General features: G+C 49.5%; 8 long non-coding RNA genes across 13 annotated transcripts in view; 3 read left to right on the top strand and 5 right to left on the bottom strand.

The window, feature by feature from the left end:
* Positions 1 to 599: 599 nt before the first annotated feature.
* LOC309621310 lies at positions 600 to 1622 on the bottom strand. Its single transcript, XR_014239910.1, has 2 exons — positions 1125 to 1622; positions 600 to 737 (listed from the first exon to the last, which is right to left on the bottom strand). It is a non-coding gene; the product is annotated as an uncharacterized lncRNA (long non-coding RNA).
* A 1447-nt stretch (positions 1623 to 3069) lies between these two features.
* On the bottom strand, positions 3070 to 12669 carry LOC309621303. Its single transcript, XR_014239898.1, has 5 exons — positions 12581 to 12669; positions 10600 to 10639; positions 9880 to 10400; positions 8961 to 9280; positions 3070 to 3435 (listed from the first exon to the last, which is right to left on the bottom strand). It is a non-coding gene; the product is annotated as an uncharacterized lncRNA (long non-coding RNA).
* Positions 6515 to 13049, top strand: LOC309621302. Of its 3 annotated transcripts, XR_014239895.1 has the most exons (4): positions 6815 to 7274; positions 7992 to 8351; positions 10824 to 10863; positions 12965 to 13049. It is a non-coding gene; the product is annotated as an uncharacterized lncRNA (long non-coding RNA). The 3 variants fall into 3 exon arrangements; XR_014239897.1 differs by lacking the exons at positions 10824 to 10863; positions 12965 to 13049 and adding an exon at positions 6515 to 6808 and having other exon boundaries at positions 7129 to 7274; positions 7992 to 8246; XR_014239896.1 differs by lacking the exons at positions 10824 to 10863; positions 12965 to 13049 and adding an exon at positions 8391 to 8680.
* LOC309621309 lies at positions 12583 to 12929 on the top strand. Its single transcript, XR_014239909.1, has 2 exons — positions 12583 to 12645; positions 12726 to 12929. It is a non-coding gene; the product is annotated as an uncharacterized lncRNA (long non-coding RNA).
* A 3410-nt stretch (positions 13050 to 16459) lies between the features above and the next one.
* LOC309621307 lies at positions 16460 to 25036 on the top strand. Of its 2 annotated transcripts, XR_014239905.1 has the most exons (4): positions 16460 to 16757; positions 18715 to 18773; positions 22233 to 24132; positions 25010 to 25036. It is a non-coding gene; the product is annotated as an uncharacterized lncRNA (long non-coding RNA). The 2 variants fall into 2 exon arrangements; XR_014239906.1 differs by lacking the exon at positions 16460 to 16757 and having other exon boundaries at positions 18404 to 18773.
* LOC309621305 lies at positions 17742 to 22421 on the bottom strand. The gene is made up of 3 exons (XR_014239904.1): positions 22348 to 22421; positions 18131 to 18170; positions 17742 to 17931 (listed from the first exon to the last, which is right to left on the bottom strand). It is a non-coding gene; the product is annotated as an uncharacterized lncRNA (long non-coding RNA).
* LOC309621308 lies at positions 18396 to 22067 on the bottom strand. 2 transcript variants are annotated; one of them, XR_014239908.1, is made up of 5 exons: positions 21868 to 22053; positions 20112 to 20471; positions 19972 to 20009; positions 18491 to 18530; positions 18396 to 18410 (listed from the first exon to the last, which is right to left on the bottom strand). It is a non-coding gene; the product is annotated as an uncharacterized lncRNA (long non-coding RNA). The 2 variants fall into 2 exon arrangements; XR_014239907.1 differs by lacking the exons at positions 18396 to 18410; positions 18491 to 18530; positions 19972 to 20009 and adding an exon at positions 18775 to 19291 and having other exon boundaries at positions 21868 to 22067.
* Positions 25037 to 25715: 679 nt separating the features above from the next.
* Positions 25716 to 27073, bottom strand: part of LOC309621304 — a 31622-nt gene continuing 30264 nt past the window's right edge. Inside the window, exon 4 of one of the 2 annotated variants that reach the window (XR_014239901.1) lies at positions 25716 to 25786. This is a non-coding gene — a long non-coding RNA (uncharacterized lncRNA). The remainder of the gene's footprint in view (positions 25787 to 27073) is intronic. The other variant, XR_014239902.1, reaches the window with a different exon arrangement.

Raw genomic sequence — 27073 nt, 5'->3', positions numbered from 1 at the left:
AACCAACTGGGCAAAGAGCCGTTCTAAGCTGGGAACCATGATGTCTTTCCTTAGTCTACACAGAAACAGCACTCCTAGAGAGATGAGCTGCTGGCGTGTGGAAGCAAAATCTCCTATTCTGAAGAGAAACATTTCTTTGTAAGTGGCTTCCATCAGCCTTGCCATATTTTGCTACGAAACGCCAGCAGCTCGTCTTCCTCAGTGTGCTGTTTCAGTGTAGACTAGGGAAAGACACCATGGTCCCCAGCTTAGAACAACTCTTTTCCCTGTTGGTTTCATCCATGAAAGAGCGAGCGAGGGCTGATCTCAACTGATCGGGCTGCACATCCCTGAATCCTTGGGGTAGGGAAGTTCTGAGCCAATGTGCCACCTAAGGAATGAAAGCAAAGTTTCCTTTCTACAGGAAAGCACACCGAGGCCTGGGGTTTTCTCTATGAAATTTGAGTGGGCTTGAAGGGTGAGGCCTACTGACTGCCCTCCTTTATAGCCAGTTGAGAAAATGTGGCAAGGCTGATGCAACCCGCTTGCAACGAAATGTTTCTTTCAGATTAGGAGATTTTGCTCCCAAACGCCAGCAGCTCCTCTCCCTCAGCGTGCTGTTTCTGTGTGGACTAGGGAAAGACACTATGGTAAGCAGCTTAGAACGGCTCTTTTCCCAGTTGGCTTCATCAATGAAAGAGCCAGAAGGGCTAATCTCAACTAATCGGGCTGCACATCCCTGAATCCTTGGGGTAGGGCTGTTGAGAGCCAATGTGCCACCTAAGTAATGAAAGCAGTTTCCTTTCTACAGGAAAGCACACCGAGGCCTGGTGTTTTCTCTATTAAATTGGGTTGGCTTGAAGGGTGAGGCTACTGACTGACCTCCTTTATAGCCAATTGAGAAAATGTGGCGAGGCTGATGCAACCCGATTACAAAGAAATGTTCCTCTTCAGAATAGGAGATGTTGCTACCAAACGCCAGCAGCTCCTCTCCCTCAGAGTGCTGCTTCCGTGTAGAGAAGGGAAAGTCAACATGGTCCCCAGCTTAGAACGGCTCTTTTCCCAGTTGGTTTCATCCATGAAAGAGGCAGAAAGGCTGATCTCAACTGATCGGGCTGCACATCCCTGAATCCTTGGGGTAGGACTGTTCTGAGGCAAAGTGCCACCTAATGAATGAAAGCAAAGTTTCCTTGCCACAGGAAGGCACACCGAGGCCTGGTGTTTTCTCTATGAAATTGGAGTCGGCTTGAAGTGTGAGGCCTACTGACTTCCCTCCTTTATAGCCAGTTGAGGAAATGTGGCAAGGCTGATGCAACCCGCTTACAACGAAATGTTTCTCTTCAGAATAGGAGATTTTGCTACCACACGCCAGCAGCTCATCTCCCTCAGAGTGCTGTCTCTGTGTAGACTAGAGAAAGACACCATGGTCCTCAGCTTTCAACGGCTCTTTGCCCAGTTGGTGTCATCCATGAAAGAGCCAGAAGGGCTGATCTCAACTAATCGGGCTGCACATCCCTGAATCCTTGGGGTAGGGCAGTTGTGAGCCAAAGTGCCACCTAAGGAATGAAAGCAAAGTTTCCTTGCCACAGGAAGGCACACCGAGGCCTGGTGTTTTCTCTATTAAATTGGGTTGGCTTGAAGGGTGAGGCTACTGACTGACCTCCTTTATAGCCAGTTGAGAAAATGTGGCGAGGCTGATGCAACCCGATTACAAAGAAATGTTCCTCTTCAGAATAGGAGATGTTGCTACCAAACGCCAGCAGCTCCTCTCCCTCAGAGTGCTGCTTCCGTGTAGAGAAGGGAAAGTCAACATGGTCCCCAGCTTAGAACGGCTCTTTTCCCAGTTGGTTTCATCCATGAAAGAGGCAGAAAGGCTGATCTCAACTGATCGGGCTGCACATCCCTGAATCCTTGGGGTAGGACTGTTCTGAGGCAAAGTGCCACCTAATGAATGAAAGCAAAGTTTCCTTGCCACAGGAAGGCACACCGAGGCCTGGTGTTTTCTCTATGAAATTGGAGTCGGCTTGAAGTGTGAGGCCTACTGACTTCCCTCCTTTATAGCCAGTTGAGGAAATGTGGCAAGGCTGATGCAACCCGCTTACAACGAAATGTTTCTCTTCAGAATAGGAGATTTTGCTACCACACGCCAGCAGCTCATCTCCCTCAGAGTGCTGTTCTGGTGTAGACTAGGGAAAGCTCCCTGGGTCCCCAGCATATGAACGGCTCTTTGCCCAGTTGGTGTCATCCGAGAAAGAGCCAGAGGGGCTGATCTCAACTAATCGGGCTGCACATCCCTGAATCCTTGGGGTAGGGCAGTTCTGAGCCAAAGTGCCACCTAAGGAATGAAAGCAAAGTTTCCTTGCCACAGGAAGGCACACCGAGGACTGCTGTTTTCTCTATGAAATTGGAGTGGGCTTGAAGGGTTAGGCCTACTGACTGCCCTCCTTTATAGCCACTTGAGAAAATGTGGCAAGGCTGAGGAAAGCCGCTTACAACGAAATGTTTCTCTTCAGAATAGGAGATTTTGATACCAAACGCCAGCAGCTCGTCTCCCTCAGAGTGCTGTTTCTGTGTAGAGTAGGGAAAGACACCATGGTCCCCAGCTTAGAACGGCTCTTTTCCCAGTTGGTTTCATCCATGAAAGAGCCAGAAGGGCTAATCTCAACTAATCGGGCTGCACATCCCTGAATCCTTGGGGTAAGGCAGTCCTGAGCCAATGTGCCACCGAAGGAATGAAAGCAAAGTTTCCAGCCTTGGAAGCAGGGCCTCAAGTAAGTCTGCCACCTGACTGCTCTCCTTTAAAGCCAGTTGAGAAAATGTGGCACGGCTGATGAAACCCGCTTGCAACGAAAGGTTTCGCTTCAGAATAGGACATTTTGCTACCATACGCCAGCAGCTAGTCATGTTCCCAGAACAGAGTGTTCCACAGTCAAACCTAAGTCATCTTGCCAGGCCACACGGTTCCACCATCAAACCTCAGTCATGTTGCCAGGCCATAGGGTTCCAGAATCATGCCTCAGTCATTTTGCCAGGCCAGAGTGTTCCACCATCAAACCTCAGTCATAATCCAAGGCCACATGTTTCCACAATGAAACCTCAGTCATTTTCCCAGGCCACAGATTTCCACAATCAAACCTCAGTCATATTCCAAGGACACATGGTTCCAGAATCAAACCTCAATCATGTTCCCAGGGAACAGGCTTCCAGAAACAAACCTCAGTCATGTTCCCAGGCCACAGGGCTTCAGAATCAAACCACAGTCATGTTCCCAGGCCACAGGGATACAGAAACAAACCTCAGTCGTGTTGCCAGACCGCAGGTTTCCAGAATCAAACCGATTTCATATTCCCAGGTAACAGGGTACTAGAATCCAAACCGATGTCATGTTCCCAGGCCACAGGATTCCACAATCTAACATCAGTCATGTTCCCAGGCCAATGGTTTCCAGAATCAAACCTCAGTCATATTCCCAGGCACATGGTTCCAGAATCAAACCTCAGTCATGTTCCCAGGACACAGGGTTCCAGAATAAAACCTCAGTCATGTCACCTAGATACAGCTTTCAAAAATAAAATCCCAGTCATGTTCCCAGGCCACAGGGTTCCACAATTAAACCTCAGTCATATTCCCAGGCCAGAGGGTTCCACAATGAAACCTCAGTCCTGTTGCCAGTCCATGGTTCCACCATCAAGCCTCAGTCATGTTCTCAGATCTGAGTGTTCCACAATCAAACCTAAGTCATCTTGCCAGGCCACCTCAGTCATGTTCCCAAGCCTGAGGGTTCCAAAATCAAACCTCAATCATGTTGCCAGGCCACAGGGTTCAAGTATCAAACCTCAGTCATGTTCCCAGGAAACAGGGTTCCAGAATCAAACCAATGGCATATTCCCACGACACGGGGTTCCAGTATCAGGCCTCAGTCATGTTCCCAGTGCACAGGGTTCCTCCATGAAACCTCAGTCATGTTGCCAGTCCACAGGTTTCTGCCATCAAACCTCAGTCAAGTTCCCAGCCCACAGGGTTCCAGAATCAAGCCTCAGTCATTTTGCCAGGCCACAGGGTACAACCATCAAACCTCAGTCATTTTCCCAGGCCACAGGTTTCCAGAATAAAGCCTCAGTCATGTTGCCAGGCCACAGGGTACCACCATCAAACCTCAGTCATGTTCCCAGGCCACAGGGTACCACCATCAAACCTCAGTCATGTTGCCAGTCCACAGGTTTCTGCCATCAAACCTCAGTAAAGTTCCCAGCCCACAGGGTTCCAGAATCAAGCCTCAGTCATTTTGCCAGGCTAGAGTGTTCCACCATCAAACCTCAGTCATGATCCCAGGCCACATATTTCTACAATGAAACCTCAGTCATTTTCTCAGGCCACAGGTTTCGAGAATCAAACCTGAGTCATATTCCCAGGACACATGGTTCCAGAATCAAACCTCAGTCATGTTCGCAGGCCACAGGTTTCAACAATCAAACCTCAGCCGTGTTCCCAGGACACAGGTTTCGAGAATAAAACTTCAGTCATGTTCCCTGGAAAAGGATTCAAAAATAAAATCCCAGTCATGTTCGCAGGCCACAGGGTTCCACAATTAAACCTCAGTCATATTCCCAGGCCAGAGTGTTCCACAATCAAACCTAAGTCATCTTGCCAGGCCACAGGGTTCCACAATCAAACCGCAATCATGTTGCCAGGCCACAGGGTACAACCAGCAAATCTCATTCATGTTCCAAGGAAACAGGGTTCCAGAATCAAACCAATGGCATGTTCCTTCGAAAAGGGGTTCCATTATCAGGCCTCAGTCATGTTCCCAGTGCACAGGGTTCCACCATCAAACCTCGGTCATGTTGCCAGTCCACAGGTTTCTGCGATCAAACCACAGTCAAGTTCCCGGCCACAGGGTTCCTCCATCAAACCTCAATCATGTTTCCAGGCCACAGGGTTCCACAATAAAACCTCAGTCATTTTCCCAGGCCACAGGTCTCTAGAATCAAACCTCAGACATATTCCCAGGACACATGGTTTCAGAATCAAACCTCAGTCATGCTCCCAGGACACAGGTGTCCAGAATCAAACCTCTGTCATGTTCCCAGGGAACAGGTTTCCAGAAACAAACCTCAGTCATGTCCCCAGGCCTCAGGGCCTCAAAATCAAACCACAGTCATGTTCCCAGGCCAGAGGGTTCCACAATCAAACCTCAGTCCTGTTGCCAGGCCACGGTTCCACCATCAAGCCTCAGTCATGTTCCCAGGCCACATGTTTCCACAATGAAACCTCAGTCATTTTCCAGGGCCACAGGTTTCTAGAATCAAACCTCAGACATATTCCCAGGACACATGGTTTCAGAATCAAACCTCAGTCATGTTCGCAGGCCACAGGTTTCAACAATCAAACCTCAGTCATGCTCCCAGGACACAGGTGTCCAGAATCAAACCTCTGTCATGTTCCCAGGGAACAGGCTTCCAGAAATAAACCTCAGTCATGTTCCCAGGCCACAGGGTTTCAGAATCAAACCACAGTCATGTTCCCAGGCCATTGGTTTCCACGATCAAACCTCAGTCATGTTCCCAGGCCACAGAGTTGCAGAATCCAACCGATGTCATGTTCCCAGGCCACAGGGTTCCAGATTCAAACCACAGTCATGTTCCCAGGCCAGAGGGTTCCACAATCAAACCTCAGGCATGTTCCCATGCCACAGGGTTCCAGAATCCAAGCAATGTCATGTTCCCAGGCCACAGGGTCCGGAAGCAAACCTCAGTCGTGTTCCCAGGACACAGGTTTCCAGAATCAACCCGATATCATGTTCCCTGGCCACAGTCTTCCAGAATCAAACCTCAGTCATGTTGCCAGGTCACAGGTTTCCACCATCAAACCTCAGATAAGTTTCCAGGACACAGGGTTCCAGAGTCAAACCGTTCTCATTTTCCCAGGCCACAGGGTTCCAGAATCAATCCTCAGTTATGTTCCCAGGCTACAGTGTTCCAGAATAAAACATCAGTCATGTTCCCAGTCCACAGGATTCCAGAACCAAGGCTCAGTCAGGTTCCCAGGGCACAGTATTCCACAATCTAAACAGTTGTCTTGTTCCCAGGCCACAGGTTTCCAGAATCACGTCTCAGTCATGTTCCCAGGCCACAGGGATCCAGAATCAAACCTAATTCATGTTGCCAGGCCAAAAGGTACCACCATCAAGCCTCAGTCATGTTCCCAGGGCAGAATGTTCCACAATCAAACCTAAGTCATCTTGCCAGGCCACAGGTTTCCACAATCAATCCTCAATCATGTTGCCAGGCCACAGGGTACAACCATCAAACCTCATTCATGTTCCCAGGTAACAGGTTTCCAGAATGAAACCAATTGCATGTTCCCACGCCACGGGGATCCAGTATCAGGCCTCAGTCATGTTCCCAGTGCACAGGGTTCCACCATCAAACCTCGGTCATGTTGCAAGTCCACAGGTTTCTGCGATCAAACCACAGTCATATTCTTAGGCCACAGGGTTCCAGAATCCAACCGATGTCATGTTCCCAGGCCACAGGTTCCGGAAGCAAACCTCAGTCGTGTTCCCAGGACACAGGTTTCCAGAATAAACCCGATATCATGTTCCCTGGCCACAGTCTTCCAGAATCAAACCTCAGTCATGTTGCCAGGTCACAGGTTGCCACTATCAAACCTCAGACAAGTTTCCAGTACACAGGGTTCCAGGGTCAAACCGTTCTCATGTTCCAAGGCCACAGGGTTCCAGAATCAATCCTCAGTTATGTTCCCAGGCTACAGGGTTCTAGAATAAAACATCAGTCATGTTCCCAGTCCATAGGATTCCAGAACCAAGGTCAGTCAGGTTCCCAGGGCACAGTATTCCACAATCTAAACAGATGTCTTGTTCCCAGGCCACAGGTTTCCAGAATCACGCCTCAGTCATGTTCCCAGGCCACAGGGATCCAGAATCAAACCTAATTCATGTTGCCAGGCCAAAGGGTACCACCATCAAACCTCAGTCATATTCCAAAGCCACATGGTTCCAGAATCAAACCTCAGTCGTGTTCCCAGGACACAGGGTTCCAGAATAAAACCTCAGTCATGTTCCCTGTATACAGCTTTCAAAAATAAAATCCCTGTCATGTTCCCAGTCCACAGGGTTCCAGAACCAAGGCTCAGTCAGGTTCCCAGGGCACAGTATTCCACAATCTAAACAGATGTCATGTTCTCAGGCCACAGGGATCCAGAATCAAACCTCAGTCATATTCCCAGGCCACATGGTTCCAGAATCAAACCTCAGTCGTGTTCCCAGGACACAGGTTTCGAGAATAAAACTTCAGTCATGTTCCCTGGAAAAGGTTTCAAAAATAAAATCCCCGTCATGTTCCCAGGCCACAGGGTTCCACAATTAAACCTCAGTCATATTCCCAGGCCAGAGGGTTCCACAATCAAACCTCAGTCCTGTTGCCAGGCCACGGTTCCACCATCAAGCCTCAGTCATATTCCCAGGCCAGAGTGTTCCACTATCAAACCTAAGTCATCTTGCCAGGCCACAGGTTTCCACAATCAATCCTCAGTCATGTTGCCAGGCCACAGGGTACAACCATCAAACCTCATTCATGTTCCCAGGTAACAGGGTTCCAGAATGAAACCAATTGCACGTTCCCACGCCACGGGGATCCAGTATCAGGCCTCAGTCATATTCCCAGTGCACAGGGTTCCACCATCAAACCTCGGTCATGTTGCCAGTCCACAGGTTTCTGCGATCAAACCACAGTCAAGTTCCCAGGCCCCAGGGTTCCAGAATCAAGCCTCAGTCATGTTCCCAGGCCACAGGATTCCTCCATCAAACCTCAATCATGTTCCCAGGCCACAGGGTTCCTCCATCAAACCTCAATCATGTTCCCAGGCCATAGGGTTCCTCGATCAAACCTCAATCATGTTCCTAGGACACAGGTTTCCAGAATCAACCCGATATCCTGTTCCCTGGCCACAGTCTTCCAGAATAAAACCTCAGTCATTTTGCTAGGACACAGGTTTCCACCATCAAACCTCAGAAATGTTCCCAGGCCACAGGGTTCCAGAATCAAACTGTTCTCATATTCCCAGGCCACAGGGTTCCAGAATCCACCGATGTCATGTTCCCAGGCCACAGGGTTCCAGAATCAATCCTCAGTTATGTTCCCAGGCTACAGGGTTCCAGAATAAAACCTCAGTCATGTTCCCAGTCCACAGGGTTCCAGAACCAAGGCTCAGTCAGGTTCCCAGGGCACATTATTCCACAATCTAAACAGATGTCATGTTCTCAGGCCACAGGGATCTAGAATCAAACCTCAGTCATATTCCCAGGCCACATGGTTCCAGAATCAAACCTCAGTCGTGTTCCCAGGACACAGGTTTCGAGAATAAAACTTCAATCATGTTCCCTGGAAAAGGTTTCAAAAATAAAATCCCAGTCATGTTCCCAGGCCACAGGGTTCCACAATTAAACCTCAGTCATATTCCCAGGCCAGAGGGTTCCACAATCAAACCTCAGTCCTTTTGACAGTCCACTGTTCCACCATCAAGCCTCAGTCATGTTCCCAGGCCAGAGTGTTCCACAATCAAACCTAAGTCATCTTGCCAGGCCACAGGTTTCCACAATCAATCCTCAATCATGTTGCCAGGCCATAGGGTACAACCATCAAACCTCATTCATGTTCCTAGGTAACAGGTTTCCAGATTGAAACAAATTGCATGTTCCCACGTCACGAGGATCCAGTATCAGGCCTCAGTCATGTTCCCAGTGCACAGGGTTCCACCATTAAACCTCGGTCATGTTGCCAGTCCACAGGTTTCTGACATCAAACCACAGTCAAGTTCCCAGGCCACAGGGTTCCAGAATCAAGCCTCAGGCATTTTGCTAGGCCAGAGTGTTCCATCATCAAACCTCAGTCATGATCCCAGGCCACATGTTTCCACAATGAAATCTCATTTTCCCAGGCCACAGGTTTCTAGAATCAAACCTCAGTCATATTCCCAGGACACATGGTTCCAGAATCAAACCACAGTCATGTTCGCAGGCCACAGGTTTCAACAATCAATCCTCAGTCATGGTCCCAGGACACAGGTGTCCAGAATCAAACCTCAGTCATATTCCCAGGGAACAGGTTTCCAGAAACAAACCTCAGTCATGTTCCCAGGGCATAGGGTTCCACCATCAAACCTCGGTCATGTTGCCAGTCCACAGGATTCTGAGATCAAACCACAGTCAAGTTCCCAGGCCACAGGGTTCCAGAATCAAGCCTCAGTCATGTTGCCAGGCCACAGGGTACCACCATCAAGCCTCAGTCATGTTCCCAGGCCACATGTTTCCACAATGAAACCTCAGTCATTTTCCTAGGCCTCAGGTTTCTAGAATCAAACCTCAGACATATTCCCAGGACACATGGTTTCAGAATCAAACCTCAGTCATGTTCGCAGGCCACAGGTTTCAACAATCAAACCTCAGTCGTTCTCCCAGGACACAGGTGTCCAGAATCAAACCTTTGTCATGTTCCAAGGGAACAGGCTTCCAGAAATAAACCTCAGTCATATTCCCAGGCCACAGGGTTTCAGAATCAAACCACAGTCATGTTCCCAGGCCATTGGTTTCCACGATCAAACCTCAGTCATGTTCCCAGGCCAGAGGGTTCCACAATCAAACCTCAGTCATATTCCCAGGCCACAGGGTTCCAGAATCCAACCGATGTCATGTTCCCAGGCCACAGAATCCGGAAGTAAACCTCAGTCGTGTTCCCAGGACACAGGTTTCCAGAATCAACCCGATATCATGTTCCCTGGCCACCGTCTTCCAGAATCAAACCTCAGTCATGTTGCCAGGTCACAGGTTTCCAACATCAAACCTCAGACAAGTTTCCAGGACACAGGGTTCCAGAGTCAAACCGTTCTCATGTTCCCAGGCCACAGGGTTCCAGAATCAATCCTCAGTTATGTTCCCAGGCTACAGGGTTGCAGAATAAAACATCAGTCATGTTCCCAGTCCATAGGATTCCAGAACCAAGGCTCAGTCAGGTTCCCGGGGCACAGTATTCCACAATCTAAACAGATGTCTTGTTCCCAGGCCACAGGTTTCCAGAATCACGCCTCAGTCATGTTCCCAGGCCACAGGGATCCAGAATCAAACCTAATTCATGTTGCCAGGCCAAAGGTTACCACCATCAAACCTCAGTCATATTCCAAGGCCACATGGTTCCAGAATCAAACCTCAGTCATGTTCCCAGGAAACAGTGTTCCAGAAACAAACCAATGGCATGTTCCCACGCCACGGGGTTCCATTATCAGGCCTCAGTCATGTTCCCAGTGCACAAGGTTCCACCATCAAACCTCAGTCATGTAGCCAGTCCACAGGTTTCTGCGATCAAACCACAGTCATGTTCCCAGGCCACTGGGTTCCAGAATCAAGCCTCAGTCATGTTCCCAGGCCACAGGGAACCACCATCAAACCTTAATCATGTTCCCAGGCACAGGGTTCCAGAATCAAACCAATGTCAAGTTCCCAGGCCATGGGTTTCCAGTACCAGGCCACAGTCATGTTTCCAGGGCACAGAGTTCCACAATGAAACCTCAGTCATGTTGCCAGTCCACAGGTTTTTGCCATCAAACCTCAGTCAAGTTCCCAGGCCACAGGGTTCCAGAATCAAGCCTCAGTCATTTTGCTAGGCCAGAGTGTTCCATCATCAAACCTCTGTCATGATCCCAGGCCAAATGTTTCCACAATGAAACCTCAGTCATTTTCCCAGGCCACAGGTTTCTGGAATCAAACCTCAGTCATATTCCCAAGACACATGGTTCCAGAAACAAACCTCAGTCATGTTCGCAGGCCACAGGTTTCAACAATCAAACCTCAGTCATGTTCCGTGGACACAGGTGTCCAGAATCAAACCTCAGTCATGTTCCCAGGGAACAGGCTTCCAGAAACAAACCTCAGTCATTTTCCCAGGCCACAGGGCTTCAGAATCAAACCACAGTCATGTTCCCAGGCCAGAGGGTTCCACAATCAAACCTCAGTCATGTTCCCAGGCCACAGGCTTCCAGAAACAAACCTCAGTCATGTTCCCTGGCCACAGTCTTCCAGAATCAAACCTCAGTCATGTTGCCAGGTCACAGGTTTCCACCATCAAACCTCAGATAAGTTTCCAGGACACAGGGTTCCAGAGTCAAACCGTCCTCATGTTCCCAGGCCCCAGGTTTCCAGAATCCACCGATGTCATGTTCGCAGGCTACAGGGTTCCAGAATAAAACCTCAGTCATGTTCCCAGTCCACAGGGTTCCAGAACCAAGGCTCAGTCAGGTTCCCAGGGCACAGGATTCCACAATCTAAACAGATGTCATATTTCCAGGACACAGGGATCTAGAATCAAACCTCATTCATGTTGCCCGGCCATAGGGTACCACCATCAAACCTCAGTCATATCCCCAGGCCACAAGTTTCCAGAATCAAACCGATTTCATGTTCCCAGGCAACAGGGTACTAGAATCCACACCGATGTCATATTCCCAAGCCACAGGATGCCACAATCTAACATCAGTCATGTTCCCAGGCCAATGCTTTCTAGAATCAAACCTCAATCATATTCCCAGGCCACATGGTTCTAGAATCAAAGCTCAGTCGTGTTCCCAGGACACAGGTTTCCAGGATAAAACCTCAGTCATATTCCCAGGCCAGGGGGTTCCACAATCAAACCTCAGTCATGTTCCCAGGCCACATGGTTCCACCATCAAACCTCAGTCATGTTGCCAGGCCACAGGGTTCAACCATCAAGCCTCAGTCATGTTCCCAGGCCACAGGGTTCCAGAATCAAACCAATGTCAAGTTCCCAGGCCATGGGTTTCCAGTACCACGCCTCAGTCATATTTCCAGGGCACAGGGTTCCACAATCAACCCTCAGTCATGTTGCCAGGCCACAGGGTTCCACCATCAAACCTCAGTCATGATCCCAGGCCACATGTTTCCACAATGAAACCTCAGTCATTTTCCCAGGCCACAGCTTTCTAGAATCAAACCTCAGTCATATTCCCAAGACACATGGTTCCAGAATCAAACCTCAGTCATCTTCGCAGGCCACCGGTTTCAACAATCAAACCTCAGTCATATTCCCAGGAGTGAGGTTTCCAGAATAAATCCGATATCATGTTCCCAGGCCAGAGGGTTCCACAATCAAACCTCAGTCATGTTCCCAGGCCACAGGGCTTCAGAATCCAACCGTTGTCATTTTCCCAGGCCACTGGGTTCCAGATCCAAACCTCAGTCATGTTCCCAGGCCAGAGGATTCCACAATCAAACCTCAGCCATTTTCCCAGGCCACAGGGTTCCAGAATCCAACCGATGTCATGTTCCCAGGCCACAGGGTTCCAGAAGCAAACCTCAGTCTTGTTCCCAGGACACAGGTTTCCAGAATTAAACCTCAGTCATATTCCTAGATCATACGGTTCCACAATCAAACCTCAGTCCTGTTGCCAGGCCACGGTTCCACCATCAAGCCTCAGTCATGTTCTCAGGCCAGAGTGTTCCACAACCAAATCTAAGTCATCTTGCCAGGCCACAGGGTTCCACCATCAAACCTAAGTTATGTTGCCAGGCCACCTCAGTCATGTTCGCAAGCCTGAGGGTTCCACAATCAAACCTCAATCATGTTGCCAGGCCACAGGGTACAACCAGCAAATCTCATTCATATTCCAAGGAAACAGTGTTCCAGAATCAAACCAATGGCATGTTCCCACGAAAAGAGGTTCCAGTATCAGGCCTCAGTCATGTTCCCAGTGCACAGGGTTCCACAATCAAACCTCGGTCATGTTGCCAGTCCACAGGTTTCTGCGATCAAACCACAGTCAAGTTCCCAGGCCACAGGGTTCCAGAATCAAGCCTCAGTCATGATACCAGGCCACAGGGTACCACCATCAAACCTCAGTCATGTTCCCAGGCCACAGGTTTCCTCCATCAAACCTCAATCATGTTTCCAGGCCACAGGATTCCACAATAAAACCTCAGTCATATTCCCAGGCCAGAGGGTTCCACAATCAAACCTCAGTCCTGTTGCCAGGCCACGGTTCCACCATCAAGCCTCAGTCATGTTCCCAGGCCACATGTTTCCACAATGAAACCTCAGTCATTTTCCCAGGCCACAGGTTTCTAGAATCAAACCTCAGACATATTCCCAGGACACATGGTTTCAGAATCAAACCTCAGTCATGTACGCAGGCCACAGGTTTCAACAATCAAACCTCAGTCATGCTCCCAGGACACAGGTGTCTAGAATCAAACCTCTTTCATGTTCCCAGGGAACAGGCTTCCAGAAATAAACCTCAGAAATGTTCCCAGGCCACAGGGTTCCAGCATCAAACCGTTCTCATATTCCCAGGCCACAGGGGTCCAGAATCAATCATCAGTTACGTTCCCAGGCTACAGGGTTCCAGAATAAAACCTCAGTCATGTTCCCAGTCCACAGGGTTCCATAACCAAGGCTCAGTCAGGTTCCCAGGTCACAGTATTCCACAATCTAAACAGATGTCATGTTCCCAGGCCACAGTTTTCCAGAATCATGCCTCAGTCATAGTCCCAGGCCACAGGGATCCAGAATCAAACCTCAGTCATGTTGCCAGGGCATAGGGTACCACCATCAAACCTCAGTCATGTTCCCAGGCCACAGGTTTCCAGAATCAAACCGATTTCATGTTCCCAGACAACAGGGTACCAGAATCCAAACCGATGTCATGTTCCCAGGCCACAGGATGACACAATCTAACATCAGTCATGTTCCCAGGCCAATGCTTTCCAGAATCAAACCTCAGTCACATTCCCAGTCACATGGTTCCAGAATCAAACCTCAGTCAGGTTCCCAGGACACAGGGTTCCAGAATAAAACCTCAGTCATGTTCTCTGGATACAGCTTTCAAAAATAAACTCCCAGTCATGTTCCCAGGCCACAGGGTTCCACAATTAAACCTCAGTCATATTCTCAGGCCAGAGGGTTCCACAATCAAACCTCAGTCCTCTTGCCAGGCCACGGTTCCACCATCAAGCCTCAGTAATGTTCTCAGGCCAGAGTGTTCCACAATCAAACCTAAGTCATCTTGCCAGGCCACAGGGTTCCAACATCAAACCTCAGTCATGTTCCCAGGAAACAGTGTTCCAGAAACAAACCAATGGCATGTTCCCACGCCACGGGGTTCCATTATCAGGCCTCAGTCATGTTCCCAGTGCACAAGGTTCCACCATCAAACCTCAGTCATGTAGCCAGTCCACAGGTTTCTGCGATCAAACCACAGTCATGTTCCCAGGCCACTGGGTTCCAGAATCAAGCCTCAGTCATGTTCCCAGGCCACAGGGAACCACCATCAAACCTTAATCATGTTCCCAGGCACAGGGTTCCAGAATCAAACCAATGTCAAGTTCCCAGGCCATGGGTTTCCAGTACCAGGCCACAGTCATGTTTCCAGGGCACAGAGTTCCACAATGAAACCTCAGTCATGTTGCCAGTCCACAGGTTTTTGCCATCAAACCTCAGTCAAGTTCCCAGGCCACAGGGTTCCAGAATCAAGCCTCAGTCATTTTGCTAGGCCAGAGTGTTCCATCATCAAACCTCTGTCATGATCCCAGGCCAAATGTTTCCACAATGAAACCTCAGTCATTTTCCCAGGCCACAGGTTTCTGGAATCAAACCTCAGTCATATTCCCAAGACACATGGTTCCAGAAACAAACCTCAGTCATGTTCGCAGGCCACAGGTTTCAACAATCAAACCTCAGTCATGTTCCGTGGACACAGGTGTCCAGAATCAAACCTCAGTCATGTTCCCAGGGAACAGGCTTCCAGAAACAAACCTCAGTCATGTTCCCAGGCCACAGGGCTTCAGAATCAAACCACAGTCATGTTCCCAGGCCACAGGGTTCCACAATCAAACCTCAGTCATGTTCCCAGGCCACAGGGTTCCAGAATCCAACCGATGTCATGTTCCCTGGCCACAGTCTTCCAGAATCAAACCTCAGTCATGTTGCCAGGTCACAGGTTTCCACCATCAAACCTCAGATAAGTTTCCAGGACACAGGGTTCCAGAGTCAAACCGTCCTCATGTTCCCAGGCCCCAGGTTTCCAGAATCCACCGATGTCATGTTCCCAGGCTACAGGGTTCCAGAATAAAACCTCAGTCATGTTCCCAGTCCACAGGGTTCCAGAACCAAGGCTCAGTCAGGTTCCCAGGGCACAGGATTCCACAATCTAAACAGATGTCATGTTCCCAGGACACAGGGATCCAGAACCAAACCTCATTCATGCTGCCAGGCCATAGGGTACCACCATCAAACCTCAGTCATATCCCCAGGCCACAAGTTTCCAGAATCAAACCGATTTCATGTTCCCAGGCAACAGGGTACTAGAATCCACACCGATGTCATATTCCCAAGCCACAGGATGCCACAATCTAACATCAGTCATGTTCCCAGGCCAATGCTTTCTAGAATCAAACCTCAATCATATTCCCAGGCCACATGGTTCTAGAATCAAAGCTCAGTCGTGTTCCCAGGACACAGGTTTCCAGGATAAAACCTCAGTCATATTCCCAGGCCAGGGGGTTCCACAATCAAACCTCAGTCATGTTCCCAGGCCACATGGTTCCACCATCAAACCTCAGTCATGTTGCCAGGCCACAGGGTTCCACCATCAAGCCTCAGTCATGTTCCCAGGCCACAGGGTTCCAGAATCAAACCGATGTCAAGTTCCCAGGCCATGGGTTTCCAGTACCACGCCTCAGTCATATTTCCAGGGCACAGGGTTCCACAATCAACCCTCAGTCATGTTGCCAGGCCACAGGGTTCCACCATCAAACCTCAGTCATGTTGCCAGGCCACAGGGTTCCACCATCAAGCCTCAGTCAAGTTCCCAGGCCACAGGGTTCCAGAATCAAGCCTCAATCATTTTGCCAGGCCAGAGTGTTCCACCATCAAACCTCAGTCATGATCCCAGGCCACATGTTTCCACAATGAAACCTCAGTCATTTTCCCAGGCCACAGCTTTCTAGAATCAAACCTCAGTCATATTCCCAAGACACATGGTTCCAGAATCAAACCTCAGTCATGTTCGCAGGCCACCGGTTTCAACAATCAAACCTCAGTCATATTCCCAGGAGAGAGGTTTCCAGAATAAATCCGATATCATGTTCCCAGGCCAGAGGGTTCCACAATCAAACCTCAGTCATGTTCCCAGGCCACAGGGCTTCAGAATCCAACCGTTGTCATTTTCCCAGGCCACTGGGTTCCAGATCCAAACCACAGTCATGTTCCCAGGCCAGAGGATTCCACAATCAAACCTCAGCCATTTTCCCAGGCCACAGGGTTCCAGAATCCAACTGATGTCATGTTCCCAGGCCACAGGGTTCCAGAAGCAAACCTCAGTCTTGTTCCCAGGACACAGGTTTCCAGAATTAAACCTCAGTCATATTCCTAGATCAGACGGTTCCACAATGAAACCTCAGTCCTGTTGCCAGGCCACGGTTCCACCATCAAGCCTCAGTCATGTTCTCAGGCCAGAGTGTTCCACAACCAAACCTAAGTCATCTTGCCAGGCCACAGGGTACCACCATCAAACCTCAGTCATGTTCCCAGGCCACAGGTTTCCTCCATCAAACCTCAATCATGTTTCCAGGCCACAGGATTCCACAATAAAACCTCAGTCATATTCCCAGGCCAGAGGGTTCCACAATCAAACCTCAGTCCTGTTGCCAGGCCACGGTTCCACCATCAAGCCTCAGTCATGTTCCCAGGCCACATGTTTCCACAATGAAACCTCAGTCATTTTCCAGGGCCACAGGTTTCTAGAATCAAACCTCAGACATATTCCCAGGACACATGGTTTCAGAATCAAACCTCAGTCATGTACGCAGGCCATAGGTTTCAACAATCAAACCTCAGTCATGCTCCCAGGACACAGGTGTCTAGAATCAAACCTCTTTCATGTTCACAGGGAACAGGCTTCCAGAAATAAACCTCAGAAATGTTCCCAGGCCACAGGGTTCCAGCATCAAACCGTTCTCATATTCCCAGGCCACAGGGGTCCAGAATCAATCATCAGTTACGTTCCCAGGCTACAGCGTTCCAGAATAAAACCTCAGTCATGTTCCCAGTCCACAGGGTTCCATAACCAAGGCTCAGTCAGGTTCCCAGGTAGAGTATTCCACAATCTAAACAGATGTCATGTTCCCAGGCCACAGTTTTCCAGAATCATGCCTCAGTCATAGTCCCAGGCCACAGGGATCCAGAATCAAACCTCAGTCATGTTGCCAGGCCATAGGGTACCACCATCAAACCTCAGTCATATTCCCAGGCCACAGGTTTCCAGAATCAAACCGATTTCATGTTCCCAGACAACAGGGTACCAGAATCCAAACCGATGTCACGTTCCCAGGCCACAGGATGACACAATCTAACATCAGTCATGTTCCCAGGCCAATGCTTTCCAGAATCAAACCTCAGTCACATTCCCAGTCACATGGTTCCAGAATCAAACCTCAGTCATGTTCTCTGGATACAGCTTTCAAAAATAAACTCCCAGTCATGTTCCCAGGCCACAGGGTTCCACAATTAAACCTCAGTCATATTCTCAGGCCAGAGGGTTCCACAATCAAACCTCAGTCCTCTTGCCAGGCCACGGTTCCACCATCAAGCCTCAGTAATGTTCTCAGGCCAGAGTGTTCCACAATCAAACCTAAGTCATCTTGCCAGGCCACAGGGTTCCAACATCAAACCTCAGTCATGTTCCCAGGAAACAGTGTTCCAGAAACAAACCAATGGCATGTTCCCACGCCACGGGGTTCCATTATCAGGCCTCAGTCATGTTCCCAGTGCACAAGGTTCCACCATCAAACCTCAGTCATGTAGCCAGTCCACAGGTTTCTGCGATCAAACCACAGTCATGTTCCCAGGCCACTGGGTTCCAGAATCAAGCCTCAGTCATGTTCCCAGGCCACAGGGAACCACCATCAAACCTTAATCATGTTCCCAGGCACAGGGTTCCAGAATCAAACCAATGTCAAGTTCCCAGGCCATGGGTTTCCAGTACCAGGCCACAGTCATGTTTCCAGGGCACAGAGTTCCACAATGAAACCTCAGTCATGTTGCCAGTCCACAGGTTTTTGCCATCAAACCTCAGTCAAGTTCCCAGGCCACAGGGTTCCAGAATCAAGCCTCAGTCATTTTGCTAGGCCAGAGTGTTCCATCTTCAAACCTCTGTCATGATCCCAGGCCAAATGTTTCCACAATGAAACCACAGTCATTTTCCCAGGCCACAGGTTTCTGGAATCAAACCTCAGTCATATTCCCAAGACACATGGTTCCAGAAACAAACCTCAGTCATGTTCGCAGGCCACAGGTTTCAACAATCAAACCTCAGTCATGTTCCGTGGACACAGGTGTCCAGAATCAAACCTCAGTCATGTTCCCAGGGAACAGGCTTCCAGAAACAAACCTCAGTCATGTTCCCAGGCCACAGGGCTTCAGAATCAAACCACAGTCATGTTCCCAGGCCACAGGGTTCCACAATCAAACCTCAGTCATGTTCCCAGGCCACAGGGTTCCAGAATCCAACCGATGTCATGTTCCCTGGCCACAGTCTTCCAGAATCAAACCTCAGTCATGTTGCCAGGTCACAGGTTTCCACCATCAAACCTCAGATAAGTTTCCAGGACACAGGGTTCCAGAGTCAAACTGTCCTCATGTTCCCAGGCCCCAGGTTTCCAGAATCCACCGATGTCATGTTCCCAGGCTACAGGGTTCCAGAATACAACCTCAGTCATGTTCCCAGTCCACAGGGTTCCAGAACCAAGGCTCAGTCAGGTTCCCAGGGCACAGGATTCCACAATCTAAACAGATGTCATGTTCCCAGGACACAGGGATCCAGAATCAAACCTCATTCATGTTGCCAGGCCATAGGGTACCACCATCAAACCTCAGTCATATCCCCAGGCCACAAGTTTCCAGAATCAAACCGATTTCATGTTCCCAGGCAACAGGGTACTAGAATCCACACCGATGTCATATTCCCAAGCCACAGGATGCCACAATCTAACATCAGTCATGTTCCCAGGCCAATGCTTTCTAGAATCAAACCTCAATCATATTCCCAGGCCACATGGTTCCAGAATCAAAGCTCAGTCGTGTTCCCAGGACACAGGTTTCCAGAATAAAACCTCAGTCATATTCCCAGGCCAGGGGGATCCACAATCAAACCTCAGTCATGTTCCCAGGCCACATGGTTCCACCATCAAACTTCAGTCATGTTGCCAGGCCACAGGGTTCCACCATCAAGCCTCAGTCATGTTCCCAGGCCACAGGGTTCCAGAATCAAACCAATGTTAAGTTCCCAGGCCATGGGTTTCCAGTACCACGCCACAGTCATATTTCCAGGGCACAGGGTTCCACAATCAACCCTCAGTCATGTTGCCAGGCCACAGGGTTCCACCATCAAACCTCAGTCATGTTGCCAGGCCACAGGTTTCTACCATCAAGCCTCAGTCAAGTTCCCAGGCCACAGGTTTCCAGAATCAAGCCTCAGTCTTTTTGCCAGGCCAGAGTGTTCCACCATCAAACCTCAGTCATGATCCCAGGCCACATGTTTCCACAATGAAACCTCAGTCATTTTCCCAGGCCACAGGTTTCTAGAATCAAAACTCAGTCATATTCCCAAGACCCATGGTTCCAGAATCAAACCTCAGTCATGTTCGCAGGCCACAGGTGTCAACAATCAAACCTCAGTCATATTCCAAGGACAGAGGTTTCCAGAATCAACCCGATATCATGTTCCCAGGCCAGAGGGTTCCACAATCAAACCTCAGCCATTTTCCCAGGCCACAGGGTTCCAGAATCCAACCGATGTCATGTTCCCAGGCCACAGGGTTCCAGAAGCAAACCTCAGTCTTCTTCCCAGGACACAGGTTTCCAGAATTAAACCTCAGTCATATTCCCAGACCAGACGGTTCCACAATCAAACCTCAGTCCTGTTGCCAGGCCACGGTTCCACCATCAAGCCTCAGTCATGTTCTCAGGCCAGAGTGTTCCACAACCAAACCTAAGTCATCTTGCCAGGCCACAGCGTTCCTCCATCAAACCTCAGTCATGTTGCCAGGCCACCGCAGTCATGTTCGCAAGCCTGAGGGTTCCACAATCAAACCTCAATCATGTTGCCAGGCCACAGGGTACAACCAGCAAATCTCATTCATGTTCCAAGGAAACAGCGTTCCAGAATCAAACCAATGGCATGTTCCCACGAAAAGTGGTTCCAGTATCAGGCCTCAGTCATGTTCCCAGTGCACAGGGTTCCACCATCAAACCTCGGTCATGTTGCCAGTCCACAGGTTTCTGCGATCAAACCACAGTCAAGTTCCCAGGCCACAGGGTTCCAGAATCAAACCTCAGTCATGTTCCCAGGCCACAAGGTTCCTCCATCAAACCTCAATCATGTTTCCAGGCCACAGGGTTCCACAATAAAACCTCAGTCATATTCCCAGGCCAGAGGGTTCCACAATCAAACCTCAGTCCTGTTGCCAGGCCACGGTTCCACCATCAAGCCTCAGTCATGTTCCCAGGCCACATGTTTCCACAATGAAACCTCAGTCATTTTCCAGGGCCACAGGTTTCTAGAATCAAACCTCAGACATATTCCCAGGACACATGGTTTCAGAATCAAACCTCAGTCATGTTCGCAGGCCACAGGTTTCAACAATCAAACCTCAGTCATGCTCCCAGGACACAGGTGTCTAGAATCAAACCTCTGTCATGTTCCCAGGGAACAGGCTTCCAGAAATAAACCTCAGTCATGTTCCCAGGCCACAGGGTTTCAGAATCAAACCACAGTCATGTTCCCAGCCCATTGGTTTCCATGATCAAACCTCAGTCATGTTCCCAGGCCACAGGGTTCCAGATTCAAACCACAGTCATGTTCCCAGGCCAGAGGGTTCCACAATCAAACCTCAGCCATGTTCCCATGCCACAGGGTTCCAGAATCCAACCGATGTCATGTTCCCAGGCCACAGGGTCCGGAAGCAAACCTCAGTCGTGTTCCCAGGACACAGGTTTCCAGAATCAACCCGATATCATGTTCCCTGGACACAGTCTTCCAGAATCAAACCTCAGTCATGTTGCCAGGCCACAGGTTTCCACCATCAAACCTCAGAAATGTTCCCAGGCCACAGGGTTCCAGAATCAAACCGTTCTCATATTCCCAGGCCACAGGGGTCCAGAATCAATCATCAGTTACGTTCCCAGGCTACAGGGTTCCAGAATAAAACCTCAGTCATGTTCCCAATCCACAGGGTTCCAGAACCAAGGCTCAGTCAGGTTCCCAGGTCACAGTATTCCACAATCTAAACAGCTGTCATGTTCCCAGGCCACAGTTTTCCAGAATCATGCCTCAGTCATAGTCCCAGGCCACAGGGATCCAGAATCAAACCTCAGTCATGTTGCCAGGCCATAGGGTACCACCATCAAACCTCAGTCATATTCCCAGGCCACAGGTTTCCAGAATCAAACCGATTTCATGTTCCCAGACAACAGGGTACCAGAATCCAAACCGATGTCATGTTCCCAGGCCACAGGATGACACAATCTAACATCAGTCATGTTCCCAGGCCAATGCTTTCCAAAATCAAACCTCAGTCACATTCCCAGTCACATGGTTCCAGAATCAAACCTCAGTCAGGTTCCCAGGACACAGGGTTCCAGAATAAAACCTCAGTCATGTTCTCTGGATACAGCTTTCAAAAATAAACTCCCAGTCATGTTCCCAGGCCACAGGGTTCCACAATTAAACCTCAGTCATATTCCCAGGCCAGAGGGTTCCACAATCAAACGTCAGTCCTCTTGCCAGGCCACGGTTCCACCATCAAACCTCAGTCATGTTCCCAGGAAACAGTGTTCCAGAATCAAACCAATGGCATGTTCCCACGCCACGGGGTTCCATTATCAGGCCTCAGTCATGTTCCCAGTGCACAAGGTTCCACCATCAAACCTCAGTCATGTTGCCAGTCCACAGGTTTCTGCGATCAAACCACAGTCATGTTCCCAGGCCACTGGGTTCCAGAATCAAGCCTCAGTCATGTTCCCAGGCAACAGGGTACCACCATCAAACCTTAATCATGTTCCCAGTCCACAGGGTTCCAGAATCAAGCCTCAGTCATTTTGCTAGGCCAGAGTGTTCCATCATCAAACCTCTGTCATGATCCCAGGCCACATGTTTCCACAATGAAACCTCAGTCATTTTCCCAGGCCACAGATTTCTGGAATCAAACCTCAGTCATATTCCCAAAACACCTGGTTCCAGAATCAAACCTCAGTCATGTTCGCAGGCCACAGGTTTCAACAATCAAACCTCAGTCATGTTCCGAGGACACAGGTGTCCAGAATCAAACCTCAGTCATGTTCCCAGGGAACAGGCTTCCAGAAACAAACCTCAGTCATGTTCCCAGGCCACAGGGCTTCAGAATCAAACCACAGTCATATTCCCAGGCCAGAGGTTTCCACAATCAAACCTCAGTCATGTTCCCAGGCCACAGGGTTCCAGAATCCAACCGATGTCATGTTCCCTGGCCACAGTCTTCCAGAATCAAACCTCAGTCATGTTGCCAGGTCACAGGTTTCCACCATCAAACCTCAGATAAGTTTCCAGGTCACAGGTTTCCAGAGTCAAACCGTCCTCATGTTCCCAGGCCACAGGTTTCCAGAATCCACCGATGTCATGTTCCCAGGCTACAGGGTTCCAGAATAAAGCCTCAGTCATGTTCCCAGTCCACAGGGTTCCAGAACCAAGGCTCAGTCAGGTTCCCAGGGCACAGGATTCCACAATCTAAACAGATGTCATGTTCCCAGGCCACAGGGATCCAGAATCAAACCTCATTCATGTTGCCAGGCCATAGGGAACAACCATCAAACCTCAGTCATATTCCCAGGCCACAAGTTTCCAGAATCAAACCGATTTCATGTTCCCAGGCAACAGGGTACTAGAATCCACACCGATGTCATATTCCCAAGCCACAGGATGCCACAATCTAACATCAGTCATGTTCCCAGGCCAATGCTTTCTAGAATCAAACCTCAATCATATTCCCGGGCCACATGGTTCCAGAATCAAAGCTCAGTCGTGTTCCCAGGACACAGGTTTCCAGAATAAAACCTCAGTCATATTCCCAGGCCAGGGGGTTCCACAATCAAACCTCAGTCATGTTCCCAGGCCACATGTTTCCACCATCAAGCCTCAGTCACGTTCCCAGGCCACAGGGTTCCAGAATCAAACCAATGTCAAGTTCCCAGGCCATGGGTTTCCAGTACCAGGCCACAGTCATATTTCCAGGGCACAGGGTTCCAAAATCAACCCTCAGTCATGTTGCCAGGCCACAGGGTTCCACCATCAAACCTCAGTCATGTTGCCAGGCCACAGGGTTCCACCATCAAGCCTCAGTCAAGTTCCCAGGCCACAGGGTTCCAGAATCAAGCCTCAGTCATTTTGCCAGGCCAGAGTGTTCCACCATCAAACCTCAGTCATGATCCCAGGCCACATGTTTCCACAATGAAACCTCAGTCATTTTCCCAGGCCACAGGTTTCTAGAATCAAACCTCAGTCATATTCCCAAGACACATGGTTCCAGAATCAAACCTCAGTCATGTTCGCAGGCCACAGGTTTCAACAATCAAACCTCAGTCATATTCCCAGGAGAGACGTTTCCAGAATCAACCCGATATCATGTTCCCAGGCCAGAGGGTTCCACAATCAAACCTCAGTCATGTTGCCAGGCCACAGGGTACAACCAGCAAATCTCATTCATGTTCCAAGGAAACAGGGTTCCAGAATCAAACCAATGGCATGTTCCCACGAAAAGGGGTTCCAGTATCAAGCCTCAGTCATGTTCCCAGTGCACAGGGTTCCACCATCAAACCTCGGTCATGTTGCCAGTCCACAGGTTTCGGCGATCAAACCACAGTCAAGTTCCCAGGCCACAGGGTTCCAGAATCAAGCCTCAGTCATGTTACCAGGCCACAGGGTACCACCATCAAACCTCAGTCATGTTCCAAGGCCACAGGGTTCCAGAATCCAACCGATGTCATGTTCCCAGGCCACAGGGTTCCAGAAACAAACCTCAGTCTTCTTCCCAGGACACAGGTTTCCAGAATTAAACCTCAGTCATATTCCCAGACCAGACGGTTCCACAATCAAACGTCAATCATGTTGCCAGGCCACAGGGTACAACCAGCAAATCTCATTCATGTTCCAAGGAAACAGGGTTCCAGAATCAAACCAGTGGCATGTTCCCACGAATAGGGGTTCCAGTATCAGGCCTCAGTCATGTTACCAGGCCACAGGGTACCACCATCAAACCTCAGTCATGTTCCCAGGCCACAGGGTTCCTCCATCAAACCTCAATCATGTTTCCAGGCCACAGGGTTCCACAATAAAACCTCAGTCATATTCCCAGGCCAGAGGGTTCCACAATCAAACCTCAGTCCTGTTGCCAGGCCACGGTTCCACCATCAAGCCTCAGTCATGTTCCCAGGCCACATGTTTCCACAATGAAACCTCAGTCATTTTCCAGGGCCACAGGTTTCTAGAATCAAACCTCAGACATATTCCCAGGACACATGGTTTCAGAATCAAACCTCAGTCATGTTCGCAGGCCACAGGTTTCAACAATCAAACCTCAGTCATGCTCCCAGGACACAGGTGTCTAGAATCAAACCTCTGTCATGTTCCCAGGGAACAGGCTTCCAGAAATAAACCTCAGTCATGTTCCCAGGCCACAGGGTTTCAGAATCAAACCACAGTCATGTTCCCAGCCCATTGGTTTCCACGATCAAACCTCAGTCATGTTCCCAGGCCACAGGGTTCCAGATTCAAACCACAGTCATGTTCCCAGGCCAGAGGGTTCCACAATCAAACCTCAGCCATGTTCCCATGCCACAGGGTTCCAGAATCCAACCGATGTCATGTTCCCAGGCCACAGGGTCCGGAAGCAAACCTCAGTCGTGTTTCCAGGACACAGGTTTCCAGAATCAACCCGATATCATGTTCCCTGGACACAGTCTTCCAGAATCAAACCTCAGTCATGTTGCCAGGCCACAGGTTTCCACCATCAAACCTCAGAAATGTTCCCAGGCCACAGGGTTCCAGAATCAAACCGTTCTCATATTCCCAGGCCACAGGGGTCCAGAATCAATCATCAGTTACGTTCCCAGGCTACAGGGTTCCAGAATAAAACCTCAGTCATGTTCCCAATCCACAGGGTTCCAGAACCAAGGCTCAGTCAGGTTCCCAGGTCACAGTATTCCACAATCTAAACAGATGTCATGTTCCCAGGCCACAATTTTCCAGAATCATGCCTCAGTCATAGTCCCAGGCCACAGGGATCCAGAATCAAACCTCAGTCATGTTGCCAGGCCATAGGGTACCACCATCAAACCTCAGTCATATTCCCAGGCCACAGGTTTCCAGAATCAAACCGATTTCATGTTCCCAGACAACAGGGTACCAGAATCCAAACCGATGTCATGTTCCCAGGCCACAGGATGACACAATCTAACATCAGTCATGTTCCCAGGCCAATGCTTTCCAGAATCAAACCTCAGTCACATTCCCAGTCACATGGTTCCAGAATCAAACCTCAGTCAGGTTCCCAGGACACAGGGTTCCAGAATAAAACCTCAGTCATGTTCTCTGGATACAGCTTTCAAAAATAAACTCCCAGTCATGTTCCCAGGCCACAGGGTTCCACAATTAAACCTCAGTCATATTCCCAGGCCAGAGGGTTCCACAATCAAACCTCAGTCCTCTTGCCAGGCCACGGTTCCACCATCAAGCCTCAGTCATGTTCTCAGGCCAGAGTGTTCCACAATCAAACCTAAGTCATCTTGCCAGGCCACAGGGTTCCAACATCAAACCTCAGTCATGTTCCCAGGAAACAGTGTTCCAGAATCAAACCAATGGCATGTTCCCACGCCACGGGGTTCCATTATCAGACCTCAGTCATGTTCCCAGTGCACAAGGTTCCACCATCAAACCTCAGTCATGTTGCCAGTCCACAGGTTTCTGCGATCAAACCACAGTCAAGTTCCCAGGCCACAGGGTTCCAGAATCAAGCCTCAGTCATGTTACCAGGCCACAGGGTACCACCATCAAGCCTCAGTCAAGTTCCCAGGCCACAGGGTTCCAGAATCAAGCCTCAGTCATTTTGCCAGGCCAGAGTGTTCCACTATCAAACCTCTGTCATGATCCCAGGCCACATGTTTCCACAATGAAACCTCAGTCATTTTCCCAGGCCACAGGTTTCTAGAATCAAACCTCAGTCATATTCCCAAGACACATGGTTCCAGAATCAAACCTCAGTCATGTTCGCAGGCCACAGGTTTCAACAATCAAACCTCAGTCATATTCCCAGGACAGACCTTTCCAGAATCAACCCGATATCATGTTCCCAGGCCACAGGGTTCCACAATCAAACCTCAGTCATGTTGCCAGGCCACAGGGTTGCACCATCAAACCTCAGTCATGTTCCCAGGCCACAGGGTTCCTCCATCAAACCTCAATCATGTTCCCAGGACACAGGGTTCCAGAATCCAACCAATGTCAAGTTCCCAGGCCATGGGTTTCCAGTACCAGGCCACAGTCATGTTTCCAGGGCACAGGGTGCCACAATCAACCCTCAGTCATGTTGCCAGTCCACAGGTTTCTGCCATCAAACCTCAGTCAAGTTCCCAGGCCACAGGGTTCCATCATCAAACCTCAGTCATGATCCCAGGCCACATATTTCTACAATGAAACCTCAGTCATTTTCCCAGGCAGAGTTTTCCAGGATCAAACCTCAGTCATATTCTAGGACACATGGTTCCAGAATCAAACCTAAGTTATGTTTGCAGGCAACAGGTTTCAACAAACAAACCTCATTCATGTTCCCAGGACACAGGTGTCCAGAATCAAACCTCAGTCATGTTCCCAGGGAACAGGCTTCCAGAAACAAACCTCAGTCATGTTCCCAGGCCACAGGGTTCCAGAAGCAAACCTCAGTCTTGTTCCCAGGACACAGGTTTCCACCATCAAACCTCAGAAATGT

The sequence above is a fragment of the Balaenoptera borealis genome (genome assembly GCF_965194805.1).
Source record: "Balaenoptera borealis genome assembly, contig: HAP1_SCAFFOLD_425, whole genome shotgun sequence".
NCBI classification, from domain to species: Eukaryota; Metazoa; Chordata; class Mammalia; order Artiodactyla; family Balaenopteridae; genus Balaenoptera; species Balaenoptera borealis.
This window is presented reverse-complemented; position numbering and strand designations above follow the sequence as displayed.